The sequence below is a fragment of the Daucus carota genome, chromosome 7, assembly GCF_001625215.2.
Source record: "Daucus carota subsp. sativus chromosome 7, DH1 v3.0, whole genome shotgun sequence".
Classification (NCBI taxonomy): Eukaryota; Viridiplantae; Streptophyta; class Magnoliopsida; order Apiales; family Apiaceae; genus Daucus; species Daucus carota.
In genome coordinates this window covers 41139690-41148303 of record NC_030387.2, presented here as the reverse complement: position 1 = coordinate 41148303, position 8614 = coordinate 41139690, and the positions used below count along the sequence as shown (strand labels likewise).

At 31.8% G+C, this 8614-nt stretch overlaps 1 long non-coding RNA gene across 1 annotated transcript; it reads left to right on the top strand.

Annotated features, from left to right (window-relative positions):
- Positions 1-1786: 1786 nt before the first annotated feature.
- LOC135147669 (uncharacterized) lies at positions 1787-3458 on the top strand. The gene is made up of 3 exons (XR_010285390.1): positions 1787-2133; positions 2534-2619; positions 3062-3458. It is a non-coding gene; the product is annotated as an uncharacterized LOC135147669 (long non-coding RNA).
- The last annotated feature ends 5156 nt before the right edge of the window (positions 3459-8614 follow it).

Sequence of the window (8614 nt, the reverse complement as noted above, 5' to 3'; positions counted from 1 at the left end):
AAAGTATATTAATGTTTCAAAGTTAATATTTGTAGGATAAAATAAATTTATATCATAAAAATCTTGATTTAATACCAATACTAATATATAAAATTGCAAAATTAGACTATAATTTATGGTGAAAAAATGAAAATAAATTTATACACGTAATTAACAATTTAAAGCATGACGAATCTTAATTTTATTTGTTTTTTCTAAAATAATATAAAAATTAACAACAACAAACATGTCCGATGAACAAAACAAAAATTATAAAAGAATAACCAACAAACATACATCACTAATAGTTAATTTATTGACATCAACCATCAATATCATGTCAAGACTATATTCTTTTCCCATGTTTGGTTTTGTCGACTCCAATATAACGGTTTATAACGACATTTGCTTGCAATAACCTTTACTGTATAAACAACCTTCACTTATCGTTGCAGAAGAACGACACCTCCGAGTTAGAAATCGAGCAAGAGAAAGGTATTTCTAAGTTGATATTTTTCATCCAAAAATTTCAGAAAAATAGAACGGAGCGATGTGAGAGGCGTCACCTACCGCCCCTCGCTTCTCCTTTAAAAATCTGAGTAAGAGAACTATCAGGTAGGTTTGTGGTATTGAGAGAGGAGGTTGTGTTTAGATGATACAAAACCCTACGATCTATACGGGTATTTATAGGTGCAGAGAGACTTGTTTGCTACTCTTTCCCATAATTAAATAATCTGAACAAAATCAGATTAAAATTTTCAAGCTACTATATTCCATAAATAATCTGTCTTTCCCATAATTAAATAATCTGAAACAAAATCAGATTAAAACTTTTAAGCTACTATATTCCATAAATAATCTGAAACAAAATCGGATTCTGAAACTTGCTTCTAATATACCCGAAACTAAAAAAGGTAGTTCTAATAACAAAATCAGATTAATACTCTCAAGCTACTATATTCCATAAATAATCTGAAACAAAATCAGATTCTGAAACTTGCTTCTAATATACCCGAAACTAAAAAAGGTAGTTCTAATAACAAAATCAGATTAAAACTTTCAAGCTAATATATTCCATAAATAATCTGAAACAAAATCAGATTCTGAAACTTGCTTCTAATATACCTGAAACTAAAAAAGGTAGTTCTAATTTTTGATATTTTTCATCCAAAAATTTCAGAAAATTTAAAAAATAGAACGAAGCGATATGAGAGGCGCCACCTACACGCCCCTCGCTTCTCCTTTATATAAGTATATTGATGTTCTGTTAAACTTTCTATAATTTTATAAATATTTTTTAAAAAAAATTCCTCATATTAAAATTTCAACATTTAAATTTTAATACAAAAAACTATCTTTCTATAAACCTTCTTTCTCAAATTCAACCACATTATGAATTATATTAGTTTTTTTTTGAAAGAAATAATAATATTAGTTGAGTTTAGTGATGTCATAATATTAATTTTTTTTGGAGATATTGTTATAAAAATAAAAATAAACATAATTTGAATATCAAATTTTATTCCAAATAATTATATGAAATACAACTATTTAAAATAATAATATCAGTGTTTAATTTTATTATTACTCATTATTTTGTAATATAAAGTATAATATATATTAATTTAATTATTATATATATATATATATATTTACATAATTTTTTTTATAAAATCCAATTTTTTATTAATTTTAAAATTTAAAGTTTTATAAATAATATGAAAATAAAAAGATATTTCCATAAAGCATGTAAGAGTTAGGCGGTCTTCTTTCCCCCCAAACGAAAATTGGTGCCATTTCCCAATTTTGTTTTCCCCAAACCCACCTTAACTCCTCAGCCGCTCATTCACTCTCCCACTCTCTCATTTCCGCTTTCTTTCTTCATCTAATTTACTTTTATGTGCTTGAATTTGGGATATCATCCTTTGGTTTTAGTTATTTAATTATCGCTGGTTTGGGTTTTTTCAGGTGATTAAGGGTATTCTACTGATATGGATTTCGATTCATGCATCATCCTTTGGTATGACTCTGTTCCTACTTTCAATTGGTGATATTAGTTATGCTTTTACTTTCTTTGTTTATTCCAGGAACTGGTACTCCGAGTAAAGGATTGGTGTCTACTGTTTTGTGTTCAACAACTTGGAGGCTGGCAAGGTTAGAATTTGCAATTGATTTGTAATTCGACACGCAACTCGTTATTGTTTAGTGGTTTCATTGAATTACCTTTCTTGTTTTATCATTCCATTTGATTTGTGGTTGATTTATGCGGTAGAAAATAAGTCCGAAAGGAATATATAAGAAGCAGACTAGGTTGAATTGATTGTAAAACTTTCTAGAAAAGCTTAAAACTGGTTATTAATAACACATCTTGGGTTGTTTGGCTAAATGAGTCTAAAATTAGACAAATCATATTTAGTTATTAACAAACCAAATGGATGTGCTATGGAAGGAGGTCGAGAGCTATGACGAAATTATGTGAGAAACAATTGCTTGATTTTTACAAGAAAATTATTTCAGAACTTGCAGTTGTAAAATGTGTTCTGATTGTTGCTAGGGAACAGCCACCCCGGTTAATAGTTGGTGCCTCAAGTGAGTATGTGTTGCTCGGACCTTATAAACGATCGACTTTATGTTGGAGAGGTACTCGACTTCTCTTTATTTTTTATACTGCCAGCATTATGTTGAAAGAGGTTATATATATTTAAAACGTTTTCTAACGAGAAGAGTCCTACAACTATCTGACCAGCGACACAATGTTATCAAATGCAATGACTGAGCATGGGGTAATTAGTATGTTACAAGTATCTTTAATCCTGTTTTGTTTAGCTAACAGAATTCATTTGCATGATTCTACTTACACTTAACAGAGCATAGTGTTTTGATTTGCTTATACCTTGAACTTAATTTTGTTAGGTTTAAATAGGAGTCCTTGTAATGGGATGAGTATCCACTTACAGAGTAAACAGCAGATCATGTTGCTTTAGTTTATTGCGACACCAAAAATATTTGTCATAAATAGTTTCAAGTTTATGTATTGTCTCTTTAGATGGACCGAGTTAATTTTATAATCTTTCTGCTACAGACTGATGATCTTAGGGGTAAGGTTCCTGCCCATCGTTCAAAGGAAGGAATGTCGAATGCTTCATTCCTATATCTCTTAGTCCCTGGAAAAAGCATAGCTTGGCAGCTAGAAACTCTTCTCATCAACCAGGTACCCAGTAAGGGGTTTCAACTAACCAATTTAGCCGACGGCAAACATAGAAATTTTGGTACTTCTGACGTCTCCATGGAAAATTTTACATTGCATAGATGTACAGTCCAGGTGCCAAGTTATTCGAGACTGTTTGCGTTAATGTGTATTGTTACTTCTGTTTTCTTTTGTGTACAATACTTAGTTTCTGAATTATCCATAGGACTAGCAGTTTCTTTGTGGTAAGGATGTAACAGTATATCAAATTAACTTAACTTTCTGTAGTTTGTAATGGAATTTTGTGTTGAAGTCATTGAATGTTATATTTGGTTAATGATTTTAAGTTTAAGATTGTGGCAAGTTTATAATATTTGTTAATAATCCCCTTCCCTAATGTTCAAACAGGAGGTACAAAAAAAAAAGGCAGAATTTGTTTATAAATTGCCATATAAAAGCGACCAGAAGAAATCATGGTCGCTTATCAAATTCCACCGATATTGGTAGAATTTAATATATTTAGGCGGGAGATTCAAATTTTCATCAAAAAATAGAAGTAAAATTATTAATCTAAAATTGAACAAAAGCGACCGAAAAAACGGTCGCTTTTATATAAAAGCGACTGGAAGTGATAAAAGCGACCCCCTTAGAAGCTACCACCCGTTTGCGGTGGCTTTTAATCAAAAGCGACCACTTACGGTCGCTTTTAGCTAAAAGCGACCGCATTTAGGTGGTCGCTTTTAGTTATTTTTCTTGTAGTGCTATAAAAACTAAAATTGCTTCTACCTTCAGTAAAAATACATGTCAACCGCACATTTGCTTGGAACATACTGGAACATATATATAACGGAGAAATGAGGCCCACCTACGATCAAAATGGCAATCTACTTGAATAAGGTTAGTGCGCTCTTAAAAATAGGATTGTTGCCGATATAGATGCAGATCATTGACCAACACAGAATAAAGGGATAGCCTTGTTATGCTGAACACTGAGATTTTCCCAACAAACCTTTCAACCATTTTAACTCATAAGTCATGTATGCTAAGCTAAGTTTGAAATTTAATTAAGATTTGAATTTAAATTTTTCTTTGAGAAGTGAATTATATATCCCTATTGATCAATCTCGTGCAATTCACTAGCTACAATGAAAAATATATACCTTCAATTTAATTTGTGTGTTTCCCGGCATTGTGCCAGCGACATCGCAGTCTGCGATCTATATAAGAGTGGAAATAATCTAGTATCACTAATATAAATTACTGCAGAGATTAGATACTGGAAGATCATATCAGATATTGTAACACCTTCTCTGAGGGTTTTAAATTCGGAACTTTCCATGTAAAAGATGAAATTGCCAATTTAAAAAGACTGCATTTAAGTTTGAAAAATTTTTTCATTGGAGAATAAATCAGAAGCTAAAACATGTACACAAAGGTTATTCAATAAAACTAGAAAGACAGGTTGACCATGAAAGAAAAAACACGCCAAATAAAATTTAGAAAGACCCTTAGAAAGTTGATAAATCGTCCATTTCATTGGGAACAAACCAAAAAACAAGAAGAATATAACATGACATTACAACTTCTTGTTTTATTATCCCATGCAAGGGTCGCTTTTAAGAACAAAGGAAATGACAGACGCTCTATTTTGCACCTTGAGTGGACTCGTCCTCAGCTTCTTAGTTTTTCCAATACAGTATCCAAAGCCATAAAGCTTCCTCTTGAAGTGCTTTTTTTCAGCTCAACAATTTCGGCCTCAGCCTTGTGCAACTCAGCTTTCATCCTCTGCACCTTATCCTCCTTCCTTTGAATTTCCATTTCCATTAATTAGTTCACAGGGCGTTGGTTCACAAGAACGATCCTGCAAAATTGAGATGTATTACAATATCCTTATATAGTACGACAAATTCATATAAGTGAGAAAAGAACAATCAAATTTTGTTTAACAAACTACAATAAGAACTAAAAGGCTTGATCTTACATCAGTAAAATTGAGGATTATTTGGCAGAAATCCATAATGCTACCTCAAACACGAGTAGTAGCATTGATAATTCTCAGATCTACCAATTGACGAGGGCAATTAATTAAAAAGTCATTTATAGGAAGGTGACAGAATAATAATGTAAGATTTTGCAACCTGACAACTGCAGAGAAGAACTCGGGCATGTTAGGAGGATACACTATATCACGAACCTGCATCTTGAACTTCGTAATATAGTGTATCCTGCTAACATGACCGAGTTCTTCTCTGCACTTGCCAGGTTGCAAAATCTTACATTATTATTCGGGCATCTTCCTATAAAAGACTTTTTAATTAATTGCCCTCATCAATTGATGAATCTGAAAATTGTTAATGCCTACTCGTGTTTGAGGTAGCACTATGGTTTTCTGCCAAAAAATCCTCGATTTCACTGATTTAAGATCAAGCCTTTTAGTTCTTATTGTAGTATTTTAAATAAAATTTGATTTATTTTTTCTCACTTATATGAATTTGTCCGACTAGGGATATCGTAATATATCTCAATTTTACACGATCATTCTTATGAACCAATGCCCTGTGAACTAATGGAAAGGGAAATTCAAAGGAAGGAGGATAAATTTAGCATTGAGTTTGTCACCCTTATAACTCTCTTCGGCCTGCTCCCAGGCACTGTCCCAGCTGGGACAACAATCTGTGCATAATACAATTTAAAGATGATAATAAAAACTAGTAATCATTGTAATCACACATGCACGCACAGAGTGATAAATATACAGGGTGACCATCGTGTAAAACAGATACATAGATTAAACTTACATACCAAGATCCGTGGCGACCTCAAAATATATATGAAGAGGCTAAGATGTAGACTAGAAATTTTAGAGGGGTAGAGTTACAGAAGTTGTTTTTAGGACAGAGGACCAAATGATAGGGAAAGTTTGTTCTAGGTTGAACTAGATTAAAATGGAGGAAATGTTGTTGCTGTCAAATGAAAAACTGTGTTGTTGCAGGTAGATGAAAGAGATATTGGTGCGGCGATAAAATGATACTGATAATGTTATATATTTATAAGGGTGAGGCATGACTAATTAGGGTTTTGTGTTGAAAATGGAAGGGTGAGGCATGAGTAATTAGGGTTTTGTGTTGAAAATGGACTAATTATAGCAGCCCACAACTACATGTATTCCGGACCCAATAACCCAATCACAGATCGGCCCAAAAATATTAGCATTAGTATATATATTAGTTTGCTTGTTTATAAAAGGCCCAAATAATTTTTAACTGATTGATATGAAATGTGACAACAATAACCCTTGATTTGATATTATATTATTTTTTGAATAACTTTTTCATGATTAAGGTCAATTATATTCATTATATCCATGTGTTTAGAAACAACTAATTAATCTTAATATATTATTTTAATTTATAAAACTATTTATTGTTGATATCTGAAAAATTTCTATATTAACTATTAAATTGGGAAGTTATATCTTTAAAATGGATAAAATAATAGCTTACTAAATATTATAAACAACTATATATTTTAGTCATTTTACAAATTATTAATAAGAGATTTATTAAGAACATGACTAATTTAAAAGAAAATTGGTCTCTAAGTAACCAACACATCTCTCGGTAGTTAATTATTAATGAAATATTAATCTATAATGAAAATAAAATTTATATTCCAAACAACTCGAATTATGCACAAACAACTCCTAAATTACGCACTGCATTTCTATAATGGGATCCTTTTCTTCAGAGCCACTGGCCGGCTGTCGAAAATTTAGAATTTGACAATAATATTTTAGCAACAAATCTAATAAATCTAGTCGTTTGCTCAAAAATGATATATAACACATACCCGATAAAACTTGCAAGTAAATCAGATATAGAGATGGCTACTAAAGTTGTCGCCATTATTATACAAATCTATGATAAAGATCGTTTATCAGGCATTTTTTATCTTACTTTTTGAATAATAAATGCATTTTTTTATCTTACTTTTTGAATAATAAATGACAAAAATATTAACTGATACATCAATCATATATTTGGTCCGAACATAATAATATTTATTATAGCATGGTTTTTTTTCTTGGGGTGTTGGTCCTTACTGTCATCATTTTCAAGAAAAGGACCCCAAATACCAAATGTCGGAAAAAAATTACCCCGACCTATCATTTTACAATCCACAACGATAGATCGGGCGCTACAAAATCAGATATATTGAGACCCAAAATGTTGTAACATTTTTACTAAAATCGAACCCCTAAATTATCCGGTAGTATTTTAGTCTATTTCACACTCTTGATAATACAACTATAAGTTGTAATGCCATGTTATATTCTTCTTGTATTTTGGTTTATTCCCCAATAAAATGGATTTATCAACTTTTTAAGGGTCTTTCAATTTTATCTTGGTGAGTATTTTCTTTCATGGTCAACCGTCTTTCTAGTTTTACTGTATAACCTTTGTACATGTTTTAATTTCTGATATATTTCCCAATGAAAAAGATTTTCAAACTTATATACAGTCTTTTCAAATTGGCAATTTCATCTTTTACATAGAAAGTTCCGCATTTAACACTCTCACATATGCTCATGAGAAGGCAATTCTCATACGATCTTCGAGTATCCAATGTGCACTAATTTAGTGATACTAGATTATTCCCACTCTTATGTAGACTGTAGACTAATATTCCCACTCTTATATATGTAGACCGCAGACTCCAATTAATGTCGGTGGCACAATGTTGGGAAACACTTAAAATTGAAGGCAGATATTTTTCATTGTAGTGAATTGCATGAGAAAATCAATCAATAGGGATAATCCACTTCTCAAAGAAAAATCTAAATTCAAATCTTAGGCTAGCTTAGCATACATGACTTGTGAGTTAAAATGGTTGAAAGGTTTGTTGTTCATCATACCAAGGCTATCACTTTATTCTGTGTTGGTTAATCTGCATCTATATCGGCAACAATCCTACTTTTAAGAGCGCGCTAATCTTATTCAAGTAGATTGCCATGTTGATCGTAGGTGGCCTCATTTCTCATATGTTCCAAGCAAATGTGCAATTGACATGTATTTTTACCAAAAGCACCTGGCCATAGAAGCAATTTCAGTTTTTAGCTGGTGGCAAACTTAGGCATTTACAACCCTCGTATATGCTCCAACTTAAAGTTGGATCGATTACAAACTGTAATGCAATCTTTCACGAACAATCAACACTAATTTACTAATTTATGGATATACTATATTTTTTCCAATATTTAGACCGCAGTACCAGGTGGGAAGTGCCACCGGGCACCGCCAAGAAACTTATGAGGGTGACAAACTCTATGTTAAATTCATATACTCTAATCATGTGGTTTAAGGCACGACAAGGCTAAAATACCATCTAGCCAAGGGAAATGGAATTGTGAAAATTTGTGCACTGGTGCGGTTTCACATGGTTTGGGGG